The sequence below is a fragment of the Cyprinus carpio genome, chromosome A16, assembly GCF_018340385.1.
Source record: "Cyprinus carpio isolate SPL01 chromosome A16, ASM1834038v1, whole genome shotgun sequence".
Lineage (NCBI taxonomy): Eukaryota > Metazoa > Chordata > Actinopteri > Cypriniformes > Cyprinidae > Cyprinus > Cyprinus carpio.
This window is the reverse complement of record NC_056587.1, coordinates 6,959,017-6,977,358: the sequence shown is the minus strand read 5'-3', so window position 1 is coordinate 6,977,358 and position 18,342 is coordinate 6,959,017. Positions and strand designations below refer to the sequence as shown.

The 18,342-nt window shown below is 39.8% G+C and overlaps 1 pseudogene; it reads left to right on the top strand.

Annotated features, from left to right (window-relative positions):
- The first annotated feature begins 1,957 nt into the window (after positions 1–1,957).
- The window catches only part of LOC109072200, a 72,717-nt pseudogene continuing 56,332 nt past the window's right edge, over positions 1,958–18,342 (top strand).

The following is an 18,342-nucleotide window of genomic DNA, read 5'->3' as shown; positions in this document are numbered from 1 at the left end:
GTTCTCATCACGTCGGTGATGACCAACAAATCTTGCCAGAGAGACCAATCCACTTTGAGTGTAACTAAACGAGCCAATGGACATTGGCATGCGGATTTCGCATTTGGCTGCCACACCCCACAAAGGGGGTATAGGAGGCAGCAGGTGCACCGCATTAAATGTTTTCGCTGAGGAGCCGAGCCGGTGACCCGGCAGCTCAGCGGTGGTACAGCAACTGTGGCGACGGGATGTGACGTCTGCATTCCCTCCCTCAGGGAACGAGGGTTACATACATATCCGAGATGTTTCCTTTCTGTCGGTCACTCTCTATGTCATGTTGGTGATGACCAACGAATTGCGATCGCCACCAACACACCACAGGTGCTGTCCCCTCCAGTGCCCTGTGTAGACTTCCTGATTTTTCATATAAGGCAGATGATAGGACCGGCTCTACACAGAGAAGTTTGACTACAGCTGTTCCTCGCAACCCAACAGTAGGACTTGGATAACACTGGGAAGCGTGTCCTTCCTCCCAGAGGGGGTTAAGTGACATTGTACATAGCCCCCCAGCCAGTGGCTGAAGCATCCGTGAATACCACAGCATGCCTGAATACCTGTTTCAGGGGCACTCCTGCCCAAAGGAATGAGGGATCTGACCACGGGGTGAAGGTTCTGCAGCAAGCAGGCGTAGTCTGAACCCGGTGAGTACCGCGTCGCCATGACCACCTGGGGACTTGGCCATGGAGCCAGTGCCGAAGCAGCAGCCATATGCCCCAGGAGCCTCTGAAAGAATTTCAGTGGGACCATCGCACTGCCTGATAAAGTCTTGAGGCAGTTCAGCACTGACTGAGCATGTTCCTGGGTGAGGCGTGGTGTCTGGCTGACCGAATCCAACTCCATGCCGAGCAAAGAGATCCTCTGCGTTGGCATGAGTTTGCTCTTTTCCCAGTTGACCCGAAGACCCAACCGGCTCCATGACACTGCCTGGTTGAAGACTGCTACTGCTGCGTGGGAGTGGGGGCAGTCACAGTGGGTGACGAGCAGGCTGAGGGACTGCAGCCGGGGTGGAAGCAGCACGTTTCCTCCGGTGCATGATGTGTTTGATTGCCTCAGTCTGCTTCTGTGCCACTGAGAACTGCTGGGCAACGCCAAAAAGGCCGGTCTGTGACACAGGAGCATTTAGGAGCTGCACCTTATCATGCTCTTTCATGTCAGCCAGACACAGCCAGAGATGGTGCTCCTGGACCACTAGCGTGGATATCGCACAACCCAGAGACTGTGCAGACACGAGGTCCGTAGCTGCATGCAGTTCATGTAGAACTGCCAGGTAGTGGCCACCCTCGTGCAGGTCTCTCAGGGTTTTAGCCTGATGGACCTGCAGTAACGCCATGGCGTGGAGGGCAGAAGCCATCTGCCACAAGCTCTGTAAGCACTGCACAGGTCACCCAGCAGAGTGGCAGCGGCTGTTGGACACAGTTGCATGGCCACATACTGCTCCAGGGAATGCCTGCTTATCCAAAAGCGGCTCCACCATCGAGGGTGGTGAGAGCGGAGGATCTACAAGACTTGTTTCAGGCAGTAAAAGGTGACTTCCACTATCTTGTGAGCTCTTCAGGGTTGCCAGGTTGTCACATCAAAACCTACCCGATTCCGACTCAAAACTAGCCCAAAAGTAGCCCAATCGCATTTCGAGGCAGGTTCCCTCCGTACAAATCGCATTCCTGGTAAAATACACGTTTTTTGTCAGGGATCCTCCGGTAAAATTCGCATTCCAGGGTCTAAATATCATGTTATTGGGTCGCTTCAACCTACGGATAAGAAAAACAACCAACGGCAACAGTGTTAAAGTAGCCCAGTTCTGCATGAAAACCGCAGACTTGGCAACACTGCCGCAGGGGGGCACTGAGAACCAGCGCGACCCCCACCAAGAAACCATTCATCCAGCCATGAAGGATTTGGACATGGTGGAGGATTCCACATGAACCCGACACTCACGGCAGCCCAGGAAGGTATAGCCGTCATCTCTGGGTCTGGCTCAGACAACACTGCCACACCCAAAAGGGGCAATGCAGCTAGGTCGTCATCCCCAGAGAGAGAGAGCTTGCCCTCCGATGCAGCGATCGACATTTGGTGTCGAGGGGGCGAACTGAAGGAAACGGCCGGCTCCCTCTATCCTGTAGAGGAGCCAGCACGCCCCTCCGGCCGCTCCACCGGCTGCAGAGTGCTTAAGGGGTGACAAGCTCACACTGTGGAAGCCGTCACTGTGATCCTCAAATTAGCTCTGGCTCCTCCAGATGCAGCGCTGCCCCAACTGCTGGGACGAACATTGGATCGCGTCAGAGGCAGAGGGACCCCCCCACGTTTGATGTAACAGAGTCTTTCATGCAAATCCAAGATGGTCATGTACCCACAAATAGACCATGCACCATCCAAGAATGCTTGCTCAGTGTGCTTAATACCCAGACACGTGAGACAGCGACCCACCCAGAAAAACACGGGGTGATAAGACATCTTTAAAAAGACGCGATCACCCGTGTTGCTTTTTTAGAGATTGCTCTAATAGTCCTGAAGCATGCAGGGGAACTGGCCACCGCACACTCCAAGTGTGGCTGTCTGCACGAAAGATGATCTTTTTCTTTCTATCCTTGAGACCGCGACCACTGCTGCAATGCGACGTCGAGAGTGACCGACTGAAAGGGAACAGTAATGTTTAATTTAATAATAATATTTGAAAAATTTTGTTAATATTGAATATTGTTCGAACATTTGTTCAAATCAGAGTCATGTGGTGTGACCAAGCAGAAAAAAAAATTATCAGTTAAAACAAAAGTAATGTGGTATCACTGCCTTAAAAGTGCAATGATATTTATGAATTAATAATTCACTATATATATATATACACTTTGTACCTATTTTAAACATTTTCAAAAAAAAAGTAGAGTAGAGAAAATATAAAATATAATATTACTTTTTACTTGATGGTTACACCACATGACAACTTAGAGTCAATAAAGTATTATTTTTTAAAAATGGTATAAAAGTTTTTCAAAAACTATATGGAACCAACATGAATAGAAAAAGTGTGTTGCTATGAACTTGGCACACTTTTTTCATTCATTTGAATCAGTTTTCATTGTTGAGCACATAATAATTAAGTCAACTTGGCATAAAACAATTTTCCAATTGTACAAATCAAATAGAATGAATAATAATAATAATAATAAACAGTTATTAATGCAAACTATCTTTACATTTTCTCCTGTGATATTTCATTTCCCCAGTAATTGTTCTCACACACCATGTCCACAGGTCTTCATGTCATTTGGCTACACATAGCGCACTGCAAGACAGCATCTCCGTTATCTTCACTTTGACAGCTTTGAAAGTAATCCATTAAAATAACAATAAATGGATGCAAAAACAAAACAAAAAAGTGCTAAATGTCTTTGATTTACAAAAGCAAGGCTTCTTGTCCTTAATTTTAATTTTGGGACCTTTGATTTCCTCCTGAATGGAAGGCTTAACTGATGCTAAGAGTACAGGGCAGTAACTGAAGACAATGAGAGCTTTCAAAGTTTAAGTGCCCATTCAAATGCTAAGAAAGCAATGGCTAATTATATAGTTCTAAGACGCTTGAAAGTCTCTTATCTGTCTTACATTAATGCCGAGTCACTGATGTGCTGTTTATTTCCCAGCAGTCATCTGGTTTCCTGCCCAATGAATGCCAAGAGAGGAAGAAGGAGGTCCAAGCCTCTAATGATTCCAGTGAATTTAGATTTCAATAGGGCACTGGTCTTAATGACAGTCTTCACAGCTTTGCTGTATGGGAGAAACAGCACTCTTCTCTTTCTTTACAAGGTTTCATCTGCTGTCATTTTACAATCATCTCTCATAAGGGCTTATAGAAATGTTAACCAAAGTGTTTTGGCTTCTTAGGCAGATTTTAGTGTTTTGATATTGTAAAAAACCAAACCAAAAATGTGTCAGTGTTTGCCTTGACTATCTAAATGAACACTTGGCACTCTGACATAAACGAAATCATTCATCTCAACCATTATCTCAGTATCTTCTCATTTAAATAAGCAAGTCTAAAGTGTTCAAGTTGTTTTTAAAGCAGTTTGCAATCTTTCTAAGTTCTAACATTCAGTGTTTTACAATTACACTTCCTATTTTGACAGAGCCTTTTAAGATAGTTTGTTCATTCTTGTCCTCCAAATTCCTTATTTTTTACACTCTTAATATCTAAAGACTGGCTAATTTCTAACCCCTCCAGCTTTCCAAATCCCCCGTGAGTTCTCCCCAGGGATGCGGATATGCAAAACAATTTTCCTTTTTTTTTCCAGCCAAATAAAAAAGTACCATATCACACAAAGCCAGCTTAAATTAGTTGTTGCCAAGCAACCAGCATCTAAAGGTTCATTGCTTTGGGTTGAGGATGCCTGTAATTTAACACTTTGTGGGCACACTGAAATCACAATCAGCTAGCCGGAGTTTTCCGCAATTAGACCATCCCTGCACCCCAATTTACCACCGCTGCCTATAGACAGTGTTCTGTATGTGCTCAGACTGAAAGCGGTTCATGCACTGGATAACAGAACGATGGGTATTGATGGTCATATTTACCTATCTGATACCTTAACAGTGCCTATTTGTGTGTGTTGTATTATTTTACACATTACAATAAACATTCCAATATACACTCTTAAAAATAAAGGTTCTTTATTGGCATCTATGGTTTCATGAAGAACATTTTACATCCACTGAACCTTTCCATTCCACAAAACATTGATTAGATTGTAAAATGTTTGCCACTCATTCCAGAATACACTTTAAAAAATAAAGGTTTTTTACTGGCATCTATGGTTTCATGAAGAACATTTAACATCCACTGAACCTTTGCATTCCACAAAAGATTATAGTGGAAAAAGGTTCATTAGAATATTAAAACGTTCTTCATACTTACAATATACACTCTTATAAAAATAAAGGTTCTTTATTGGCATCTAATGTCCCATGAAGAACCTTTAACATCCAGAGAACCTTTCTATTCCACAAAAGATTCTTTATAGTGGATAAAGGGAAATAGTTATTTTAAAAACTGATCACTGTAAGGTTCTTTGGGGAATCAAAAAATGTATTTTTCTATGGAATCACTGTGAAAACCCGCTTTTGGAACCTTTATGTCTAAAAGCGTATTGGAATTTGTGTATTTCTTGGATTTACTGTGTCATCTCTTTGAATCAATTGCAAGGACATTATCCTATACAACAAATGCATTGTTATTCGCACTGTATAAAATGTTTCTATTATGATGCAAATCCTAATTTGCATCTCTCGCAAATCACGTGAACATTTGTTGATATCCTAATTTTTTGTAAAGTTCAGCTTGGTGATTATTCTCCTGCTGCCCAGATGAAGATTGTTTGTTGATTGCGCTTAGTATTTACGTCTGTCCTGTCTGATGATGGTAGATGAGGCCTTGAGCTCCGGCTGGGATTTGCTGCAATCACAGCCTTTTACACTCCTTATGAAAATTCAGTTTTTGCAGTGGCCAGCCTGCCAAACCAGACTGGGCAGATGCGTATGGAGGTGGTCTGGAGGTACACTGGAGACTGGAGTGCTTTTCTTTCCCCCTGTTGATTGACTCATCAAATCCCAACAGTTATCTAGCTGTCTGGTGGGACTTGTTTGCTATTGATTGATTTGATGGGAGAAAGAAATCATTAGGACATTCAAAACAGAGAAGGAAATCTTGTGATTCACTGAAGTGGTCTGAGTGAGTTGATGATACAGACATTTACAGAATATTTTATGGGCTGCTCTTTGACAGAAACATCTTATTGTAGCTGGCTGTGCTTTTATACAACTTTTTACTATAGACATGAACTTTGAGGTTACTTTGGATCTGATATTGTTTTCTGTTAAGCAGAAGTATCATGCCGTCTCAGAGTTTAAAGCCAAATTAATGCACAATGCTTTTATGATTAAGTTTCATGGTTAACATTCATGGCACATTCTACCTAGGCGTGGTTGTCCCTGAGAATCCAAAGGATTTAGTTAAATACAATTTTCTCAGGCTACTAGACAACTTGAAGCAGGACATAGAAAGATGGAGATCACTCCCCATATCAATGATCGGCCGCATCAATGCAGTTAAAATGGTGAGCCTTCGGAGATTCTTATATCTTTTTCAAAATATACCCGTTTTCCTACCCAAATCATACTTTAGAAATCTTGAATCCATTATTATGCCTTTCATATGGGGTTTTAAAAATGCCCATATATCCAAGACTCATTTGCATAAACATAAGCAATTGGGGGGTCTGGGTCTGCCTAACTTTAGTCAGTATTATTTATTATTCTGAGTACAAATTCAGAGTTTTGGATATAAATATTCCAGTTCTTTGCCAAAGTTTATAACTGTGTTTTACTCCCCGACCCAATGATAGCAATTTTTGGTTGGTCAGATTCGGCTGAGTCTCTCAACCTGAAGGTACGGTTACCTGTCCAATATCAGTCAGGGCCTTCAGTAAGCAACTGTAAACTAAATACCCTTACACATCTCTGTTACAGCAGCCATATGCATATAATGCGCATATTATGCCACACACAGGTTCTCAACAACAACAGTAGGCTAAATTAGGGTGGGTTAAATGCAGTGTAAATTTCCCTACATGGATCACTAAATGTAATCCACCAATACACAGGTCACTATGCACATTCACGTCACTCTTAAATGACGACGCGCCCACAGGAGCAAAAGTGTACAAATGCTGGACAACCACACATCACGCCACAGTATTATCAACAACCATGTACACCTCCATAACAATGTCCATAACTCAATACTCGTCAAATAATAAAGCACTCACCTGTCACTTGTAAATAAAGTCTGTGCATCTGTGATTCCATGTCCCTTTACTCATATTAAAAAGTAAACATGTCCAAATAACTTGTTGTGCTCAGTGCTAGCTGTTAGCCACCATAGCACTCCGGTACAGTACACACACATATATCATGTAAACAAAACTTTTATTCTGGATGTGATTAATCGCGATTAATCATTTGACAGCACTACATGATTTATTTCATTTATTACACCAAAAGTGCCAGGATTGCCAATGTTGCCCTCTTAAAAAAAAAATAAAAAAAAAAAAATCTGTGAATGGCATCTTTCGTTAAGTCTGTCCACAGAGTTAAAAGCACTTTGACATGTTTAAAGTGTTTTCATGGGTGTGCCATTTCTAAAAGTTCCTTTTTGAAGGCCTTATTCTGAGTCACTGTTCTTCACCAGGAGGAAATTTACTGGGATATAAGTGGTAGGTAGCTAACATGAAAAATTACAGGAAAGGAAAAAAGACAAATGAAGCAGAAGAGCATGTTTTGGCATGTGTCTGTGGCGTGTGGAGATGCGGTACACTACATCTGGGAGAGACAGATCCTTGACGCCTCGCTTTTCAGTTGAAAGCCACAGAAAAAATGCCAACTAGTTGGAAGACCAAGATGAATAAAATTTACATAACAGAAAATAACACTCCTGTGTGAAAAATGGAAATGGGTGCTCAGACAGGTACTTCCTACAGGTGATGCATCTTTCTGTCTCTCAGACTCTTTGACTTTGGTCATAACCTGTTGAGGATGATCACAGGGGCCACCGGTACAAACAGACCTCTGACCCCAGCTTCAAACGGAGAGCAACAATAAATTACGCCACAGCATATACCTTTAAACATTCTCATTGAGCAGCCAACTCCCCTCGGGCCAAGCTTACAGGAATGCCAGTAATCTTAACTGACTACGTCAGCAGAGCCTCAGGTGAGAGACCAGAGAGAAACTGTACACACTTTTGGAGTGAATTGTAGTCTTAGTTTTCATGTTACAGTAGTTCTGCAATTTATTAAAAACTATCGACAATTATATGTGTTTCCACAGTATACAGGACAAGGAAATTACCTTGTAAATGTTGTAGAATCACAATTATTACCTGTTTTTGTTTGTTTGTTTGTTTGTTTGTTTGTTTGGTTTTTTTGTATTACAGTAATTTCTTGTACATTTACTGATTTTATCTAAAATTATATTTGTTGAGAGCCTGGTTGACAACTCATACTAAAAGTTCACACCTGACAAATATTGATCTCAGAAATACAGTAAAACAGTCATATTATGAAATATTATTACAATTTAAAATATCAGTTTTCTATTTCAATATATTTTAAAATATTATTTATTCCTTTGATGGTAAAGCTGAATTTTAAGCCGCCATTATTCCAGTCTTTATGATCCTTCAGAAATCATTCTGATGTACTGATTTGGTGAACATTTCCTATTATTATCAATGTTGAAAACATTTTTTTAATTATTATTACTGAATGCATCTTTGCTTAATAAAGGTAATTATATATTTTTAATTCAATCAAACAATCAATCAATCAATCAATATATACATAAATCTGACTAACCCCAAATGTTTGAATGGTACTGTGTGATCAGACGTAAGAGCAGAAGCATTTACACTTTCTATTATTCACAAGACTATTCACAAGACTATTAGGTTTCTGAAAACCAGTGTCCTTCATGTCTAATCATGTACATTAGCTAACTTCTGCAGTTTGAACTGGTTTAAATTATAGACTTCCTTTTATTTGCCTGCTTGCTAACCACTAGTTACATTTTATTTTTACATCTTAAAGTGAAAAGGACCTATAATCTGAATTTCTTATGTGATTTTGCCTATATGCTTAAACTCAGTGTTTCCTGCTTGTAGTATCACTCTCCATTAAGACCTTTTTAGCTCTGACACAAGCAGCACTAGTCAAATCATTGAAATTATGACAAATGCATCAAAACATTGTTAAAGATGAGTGAACTCCATATGAGTCCTCCAGTGAAGAAGTAATCTCCTCTGAATCAGGAGAGAAATATGTACAGTTTAGCACAAGCAAAAACAGTCCAAAACAGCTCTAAACAAACGTGTCAGTGGATTTTGATGTTAGGGACAATAGGGGATGGACTTTTTCCCTGGAGGAAGCATTATTGTGGATTATGGACTAGTATTTTGGCCGTAAGTGACGGTTTAAACTCCCTAAAGATGCATTTGTTTCTTACAAACACACAGCTTTTCACTATACAAGACTGATGGACTGGAGTCATGCTTGTTACTTATCATCATCATATACTCATACACTCACACCAACCACACACACACAAACCACAATAAGCAAGTGATGTAATGCAAATTTTTTTGCAAATCTGTTCCAGTGAGGAAACAAACTCATCTACATCTTGTCAGCAATGTTCATTTTTGGGTGAACTATTCCTTTAATAAGTTAAAAAAAAAAAAAAAAATCATCCCATGTTTATGCAATATGTAAAAAAAAAAAAAAAAATCATCCCATGTTTATGCAATATGGTATTTTTTCTTACAGTGATGTTTTCACAGAAAATTAGCTAACCTGATTGATTGAGATTGATTACTTTCTGATTATTTTACTTCAATAAATGATTGTTAAATCTTGGCTCTCAGCATTTATTGTGTCTGATTGCATTTGTTTACAGTGTACACAGTCTCATCCTTTGATCATTTCAGAAAATAAGCTCATATATCTAACAGTGGAGCCATTATCATAGGCTGTTTTGATGTTTCTAAAGATCGGTCTACCATGGATAAAAAGATGCGACTACACGAACAGCACCTCTTACACTTGAATTCACTCAAACGCAGGTTGTCGTGGTGGTTTAGGCCTCCACTCAACTGTCTCTTCTGTGCTTCAAATGCTTCACTCACTGACATCATTCAAAGAGCCAAGGTCAGTGGGAGTCCTCTGCTTTACATACCCGCATAGCAAATGAAGGCCTTTCAATCAGACGGGAGAGTGTGTGCCTGACCACAAACAGGCCTGCCATGACGGATGAAGGGATAAATCAGTTAAGCTTTAAGAGAGGCCGCAGGCTGTCACATTCACACTTGCCGCATCTGTTGCATACAGTACATTCATTAACATATTGCAGCCATAACATTTATTAAAAGTGATATTCTGATTCTCGCACACATGCACCTGGCAACTGTCTAATGCAATCTGCAGCATTACTTCCAAACTGATATACATATCGAACAGAAAAATGAGACAGTCTTGTGCTACTTATCAATTCAGAGATGGGCAAATTGAAGTCTTGCTCTCTCATTTGTCAAAAGTTTGTTCAATTTTTATACTGCATAAGAGGCCAGCCAACACGCACAAGTCCTTCAACGATCAATACATTATCTCCAGCCAGGCTTTGATAAGCAAGGTCCTAATACCCCTTTTTTTTTCCTTTCCTTTTGCTCAAACCGAGTAAAACAAATTAAAAACACAACGAGTCAGTAAAAGACCAATTCATAAAGGCACAACAGCTGCCTAAGGCCCATGACAGGATGCTGAGGTGAAAAATCAGCGCTGACCTCTCCCCTGGCTCATCTATCTCCTCTTACTGTTCACCAAAGGGGCTTCACAACACTGATTTATGAGCCAAAGAAAAATGCCATGCTGGAATGGGCTTTTGATAAAATTGTTCAAGAGATTCCAGGCTATAAATCCTGATCTTTTACGTCCAGGTCGCTAGCTGCTTTCACATTCTTCTGCCATCAATAAGAGGACGCTGGACATGACAACTAATCCATAATGCTGCAATATTCCTGGCACTTTAGGAAAACAGTAACATTTATATTTCTCTAGGAAAGATTCTGTGTGTATAGATCTAGAAGGATGTCTAATTTAAAGTTGAAATGATATGTGGTCAGTTATTATTTGTAACATTCTAAATATTGTTTGAGAAAACAATTTAACATGATTTTTAGAAAAAAGATTTTTAGGCATTTATAGGGAAAAAAACATATTGTATATAAATGGATGTATGTATATGTACACACACACACACACACACACACACACACACACACACACACACACACACACACACACACACACACACACACACACAAAGTCTAATAAAAAATTAAATACAATCTAATAACAAAGTGTTATATAAAGTGCTAAAACATACATTTTTATGCACTATATAAAAATGTAAGATACACACATATATTATAAATGCAACACATTTGATATAATTTTCTATAATGTATTACTATATTTATCATATATATATATATATATATATATATATATATTAAAGGCAAAAGTGAATCTCTAGGATTAGCAGTTAATTTGAAGGTGAAATTAGAGTCCATCTGTTCAGATGTGTTTTCAATCAGTGGGATGACTATCACGTGTCAGTGTATGCACTGTTTTATTTAAATATTATTGATAATTTGATCATGTTTGTGGAAGTGAATCAGAATAAAAGAGATCTTCGAGGACCTCAGTAAAAGAGTTGTTGTTGCACACCAGGCTGGAAAAGGTTACAAAACCATCTCTTAAGTGTTTGGATTCCACAAATTCAGACAGACTGTGTACAAATGGAGGAAATTCAAGACCATCGTCACCCTCCCCAGAAGTGGTCAACCAACAAAGATCACTTCAAAAGTAAGACGTGTAATCATCTGCAAGGTTGCAAAAGACCCCAGGGTAACTAATTAAGCAACTAAAGGCCTTTCTCACATTGGCTAGTGTTAGTGTTCATGAGTCCACCATCAGGAGAACACTGAACAACCATGATGTGCATGGCAGTGTTGCATGCAGGAGAAAGCCATTGCTCTCCAAAAAGAACATTGCTGCCCCTTTGCAGTTTGCTAAAGATTAAGTTGACAATCCAGAGGGCTACTGGAGAAAGTTTTAATGGATGGATGAGACCAATATAGAACTTTTAGGTTTAAAGGAGAAGCATTACGTTTGGAGAAAGGAAAACACTGCACTCCAACATAATAAAAAATATCTCATCTGTGAAACATGGCGGTGGTGGTATCATGGTTTGGACCTATTTTGCTGTATCTGGTCCAGAACGGCTTGCCATTATTGATGGAACAGTGAATTCTGAATTATACCAGCAAATGCTAAAGGAAAATGTTAGGACATCTGTCCGAGAACGTGAGAAAGTGGGTCATGCAGCAAGACAATGACCCCAAACACACAAGTTGTTCTACCTAAGAATACTTAAAGTAGAACAAAGTTAATGTTTGGGAATGGTTTTGGAAGTCTGGATCACACTTGATACTGAAAGCAAAGATTCACATACTTTTATCTAAAACATGAATACACACACACACACACATATAATTTACTGCCAATATATATATATTATATGGTTTATAATGAAAGAATGAAGCAAAAAATTGACTGGATTAAAAGTGTCAGTTATTGAAACCAAAACCTGACATCTACCATAAGCCAGACATCATTCGCCACCCCCCCATAAAAAAAAATAAAATAATAATAATATATATATATATATATATATATATATATATATATATATATATATATATATATATATATAGACAGACAGATAGATAGATAGATAGATAGATAGATAGATAGATACTGTACATGCAACAATACAATACAACTTGCAAATTGCAATGCTTGAGATGTTGCTTTAATGTCAGAAACCTATCGGTGTGTGTAACTGAAGTTCAGTTCACATATTTGCGGTTGCCCCAAGCCAAAGCTGTTGAATTTATGGTGACAGGTATGATTAGCATCTGGAAACTCAAGTCCTCTACATCACATAACCAGCTTTTTTAAGTGGTGGCAGGATGCATACAGCGAGCTGGCGCCAGAAAGGAGGAATGAGTCAGTGAGAGCCTCCTGCTGTCGTTTCTTTGGTCTCTCAATCTTTATGATCGAAGGATGCGAAAAACAATGAGACAACCACTGCGCACAGGTGTTTTTGAGGAAAGAGGGGACATGTAAAAACAGGTAGCTATGTATCTGCACCAGGATTCATTGTCTGTCATAAAAGAGAGGGAGGGAAAAAAGAAGAGAAAAACAGCTCTTCCAAGAGAACTCAGTGCTGGCTGTTTTCCCAGGGTAATTGCAGTTGTAAGGAATTGTAATTTAGTTCTGCAGAGCTATGTTGAGTTACAGTATGCAAATGCAATTCCAATCCATCATCAGCACAGAGGGACAGTGGAGACTGATGTGGTTCACTCAGGCTTCAGTGATAAACATTTGGCAGGAAGGCAACTGATCGTCACCGGGGAATCATATGCCACTTCCAATGAGATGTTGTCTTAAGAGCCATTTTAAAAGACAATGACTTAGGCAAACAAACTGGGAGGACGACAAACACAGTAGGGCTGGACTAGAGTGGCTCAGCCGAGCTTGGAGAAAAGGAACGGCATAACTTGCCGGGACGCAGAGGTGGGGGGGACATCAGTGTCCTCAATGAGAAAAGGAAGATGAAGTGGCTAATCTACAAAAGTGAGTTTGTGTTTCAGATTAGGGGCCCTGCCAACAAGCACAGAGCAAAGACACTACTGACAGGACAAGGAAATGAAATGTTTACTGATGGGAGGGGGTGAGGACGACACACGTCCCAGCTCTGGCTGTGCTCAAGCCCTCTAGTAGCATTACAGAGTGGAAAAGAGGGGGAGGGATGAAAACAGGTGTTACATGAAGAGTGCGGGGCTGTTTTATATACAAGATTCCTGAAATCTGCCCATTTAATGACTTCACATCTCAGAAGAAGAGTGAAGTCAGCTGAAAATAGTTATTTTAAACAGCATTGCCCCCATGCCCTAAAAAGGAAAAAATAACAATACATAAAAACAAAAAAACAATACAAATAATGTAATTAAACTAACTCAAAACAAAAAACTGTAATGTTTTCAGACTCTTATCTTCATATTAACTGCAATTAAATTAAAATGTATTATAGTTTGAATTAATATTAAATGCAATCAAAAGGTTTGACCTAAAACTTACTTGACCCAAGACTTACATACATATTTATGTGTATTTTCATAATTATTTCTATTGCCTTTTTAAAAATGGTTAAAATATACTGCCAAATACTGAGAAGCATTTATGGTGATCCAAAACACTTTAATGTGATTTATATAAAAAATTGTATGTCATGTCTTTAAATATATATACAGTATATCTATATATATATATATATATATATATATATATATATATACTTATATATATATATATATATATATATATATATATTTATTTTTTTTTTTTTAACCTAAAAACTCTTTTTAAAAAGGAAAAATTACTTGAGTGCATCTTTAAATGGTCGTGAAATGTGTTACACAGTGTGTGAGAGACATAAAAGTTGTATAAATTATTGTTCATGATGGAGTCAATAAGAGTCCATGCACATATATCTTTCATAATGATTGTCACAGAAGCAAGTGACAGTGCTGCAGTAGATCATAAAGGTTGATAGCTTTAATGACTGATAGACAAAGCAATCACTTCTTGTGGCTTACCTCAAGGTCTGTGCGAATTTTTCTTCAATGATACCTGGATGTGAATCAAAGAAAATGCCTTGAAAGGAAAAACTGCATTTGAAATGCCTTAACATCCCCAAAATACCAAGACAAGATTGGTTGTCAACACAGGATATCTCATCATTGTACAGGCAACCCATAATATTTCATCCCCAAACCTATCTATCAAGCACCTATCCATTAATCTCAAAGGACAAAAAGGGTACACTGAAGGAAATGTCTTGCATTCAAATCTTTCCTTCTGGGTCAATTCTGAAAATGAAAACTGAGAATTTTCCAAATTCGACAGGAAAATATTCAGTAAAACTGTCTATTTTGCCAGTTTACAGTAACAGAAAACTTGACTGTCAAGAGAGCAAAGTGATTTTCTCAGGGCTCTCTTGAATGTTCACCAGGGATGGAGTGAGAAAAGCAATGTTCATTTCATCTCCCTCAGCCCAGTGCCACTGCACTGCGTAGAAAACACCAAACGCTCCAAAGGCATCTTTGTAATCACAGTACTGAGAGCAGAGGCCAGACATCCCCTGTGTCTCATCTCCACACTAATCTTTCATTTCCAAGGCTGCTGCACCATATCAAACACCCCCTTACATACACACACACACATACTCATTCAAACGGCTCAATTTACATGGCAGAGGGGGATTTGTAGCAGGGGCAAATCTGGTGTCAGCCTCGATTAAATGTTACACCGGTGTGCTATCATAATCAGGCAACTAATGAGCGACGTGAAGCACAGTGGCTTGACACTAGATGGAGGGAATTCTGCATGCAGGAGTTTGGGATTAAACCCTTTCTGCTCTCACCAGGAAGCTTCCTTGTTTGAAAAGGAACCATGTCCTGTCAAGATGGTGATCTTGGGGCATAATTTTCACAAAACGGTCGCTAATTTGTGACAGCCAGTCTTGTCTACACAATTTTGTGTACATAAAGGTGAATCAGAATGTGTTTACTACAGTATCGGTGGAGGCATTGGCATGATGCATCTATTATTTTTATTTAAATATTATTTTTTGAGAGGACCTGGCTCACTTGGCGTACAATGTAGCTCTTCATAAAGGTTTAAGACATATCAGTGTAATGGTGCTGTTCTAATTCAAACTGTGGACTTGGGTTCAAATTAGAATTGAATATATAAATATATTTGATATATTTAACATGTAATCCACATATTAAATATATTTATTTAATATATTTATTATGTATTCAAGTTGCTTTGAAAATCCGATTTACTAAGAAATATGAGGGGGCTTCTGGATTGAATTCAGTACCTAATACTGCAATACATGAAACAACATATATTTACATACAGATGTAGATTGAGCTCTCATAATTATAGCAGGAGCACCTGACGCTTGGATCTAATGTGCCAGTAAACAGGACTGCAGCTTCCTACTGGAAAACAGAAACCTCAAATTAGAAAAGATTACAGTGGGTAAAAAATAATGTGTACTTGAGCTCAAGAACATTTAATTAATCACATGAGTAAAAGTAATTGAATTTAATTGACTCATCCTGAATTACCTCAACGTGTATTGATTTGATTAGACGGTGAAAGTAAAGAAAAAGGAAGTGAAAATGTTCCTGCTTCCTTTCTTCACTTTCACCTCCCTCCTACTAAAATGCAGAGTTTCCCCTCTGTCTTTCTCTCGACTCTTGACGCTGAATCTAAACTGATGCTAATGTGCCCGGAAAAAGGTTTTGATTCCCCAGTCCACACGTCCCTTTCTGTTGCTTACCAGCACCGCACCACACGCACTGCTCAGATGACCCCTGCACACTGTACCAAGGGTCCCTCGAAACTCAGAATCTGTCAGCAGCTCCTTTCCCTTCCCATGAGTGGCCCACACAATAGAGAAAGGGTCCCGACTGCGGAGTTCAGTCGCCATTAACCCCCACCAGCTGTTCCTGCTGGGGCCATTGGCCGCTCAATACGCCCCCCACCCCCCAAAGGGGGGGCCCTCACGTTGCCTAATCTAGCCATTGTTGGCCAGGAATGCTGACAGAAAGAAAAGAGTTTTTTTTTTTTTACTTTTCCTTGTGTCCATGCAAGCGTGTGTAGCCAAGTGTGAGAGCGCAGAGAAGGCAAGGGCTAATTTCTATAGTTGCCCGTGAAGGAAGGGGGCTGCCATGGAGAATAGGCCTGTTTAGCTGCTTGACAAAATTCTTTTTCTCTGTCTTTTTTTCTTTTTCTCTCTCTCTCTTGCAAATGCACTGTGATTGTTAGATGCGGATTCACCCCCCACCGTCCGTATCTCGTAATTCCTTTTTGGGACATTTGGCAATAGAATTAGATTAAATGTATTAAAAGGTGTTTTTTTTTCTGTTATCAAAAGCCTTTATCGGAGCTAAAAAGATCATGAACCCATCATTTCAGATCTTTTTTTTTTTTTTTTCACAATATCTGGAAAATAAGAATTGCAATTTATTGGAAATCATGGAATGTGGTGCAGCTGGGCAGTGCTAACATTCAAATTTTAATCAGAAGATAGATAAAAAAACTAATAAAACTGGCAATTTTTTGTAGTTTACTGATTGTTACTTGCCATGTAGAGCCAATATGATTTCGACAGAAATCAAAATGCCATTTTAGTTTGGTACTTTTGCCTTGTGAATATATTAACAATTAGTCCATTTCAATTAACATGAAAATTAAAACAGCATTTTCCAGTCAATTTAACCTCGAAGCAGTTAGGCTGCCATCATGATGAGCACAGGCAGAGGCCTCTGCAGGGATTGAACATGTGTGCCACAGTCATTTGTGCTCAGCAGAACAAAAAACTCTATCAACAGCTCTCAGAAAATCATTAGATGGGATATTTTCACACTTTTTTTGTTTTAATTACCCAATTCGGAGATAGGGGAGAAGGACAGTGATGAAACTTCATAGACACACAGCCCCATGGTCAAGTCCCATTCTGAGGTTCTTTCATGTCACAGATGGAATGATTTCAGAACAGCGAAAATATTACACATTCTAAAAGCTACAAGACCTAGGTGACAGGCTTGCACACTAGCTGACTCGGTTTCATCTCAATCCACCAGCATCAACGTCACTGGTTAAAACGCCACTGGGTGATGAAGCACTCAGATCAGGATGTGGGAGAAAAAGCTGCGAGCGAATGGTGGAAAGAGTGCAAACTGTTAATGGAATGTGATGGGATGTGTTTGTATCATGTCATTGAAGGTGGAGGGGTGGGGATGGGGTGTACCGTGTGTGTGCTGCGCTCAAGGAACTGTTGTGACAGACTCTGGGGGAGTGATAGTTGAATCTGCCTCAGTCAATTATCTGTCTGCGCTAGACGTTTTTGTGCTAATGAGCTCGCCGGGTCCCGTGGGCAGACTTCCCCTGTCTCGCGGCTAAAGATCACTTTCATTGCTTTTGCAGAACTAATTCAGGCCCACAAAAAGTGGGAGCTTCACCGGTGCGGCCCCCTTTTACTGCTCCTTTTGTGGAGCTCTTAGAGGCGTGCTGAAGAGAGTGAGGGCTCTAATGCTGCCTCCTCTTCATCCCCACTCCATTGCCTTCTATTACCATACATATCCATATGAAAAGTCACGCAAGGCCTGAACAGCTGTCTGGCAAAAGCACCCACAGAGAAAGCCAGGTCCTATGGCCCCTCCTCTCCCACAGGCCTAACAGAGGATCACTTTAGCCCTCAGTGGGCAATAATAAACCACAACCATTTAAACAGTCTTTGAGCCTGAGAGAGGGAGAGAGAGAATGATGGGACCAGAATGCAGTATTTCACAGGCCAGCGGAGAGCCCTCATTGGCTGGTTCCGACCTCTGGTCAGCCCCCACAGAAGTCAAGAGAGAGAGGGAGGGACAGCCCAATTGCCCATACAATGCCAAATCCCCATATCTCTTTAGAGAGAGAGCAAAATCCCCCCATCTCTTAAGAGAGAGAGCATCATGAATGGCAATTGTGTCCCATTAATCCCTTGTTTTTGAAAACCTCT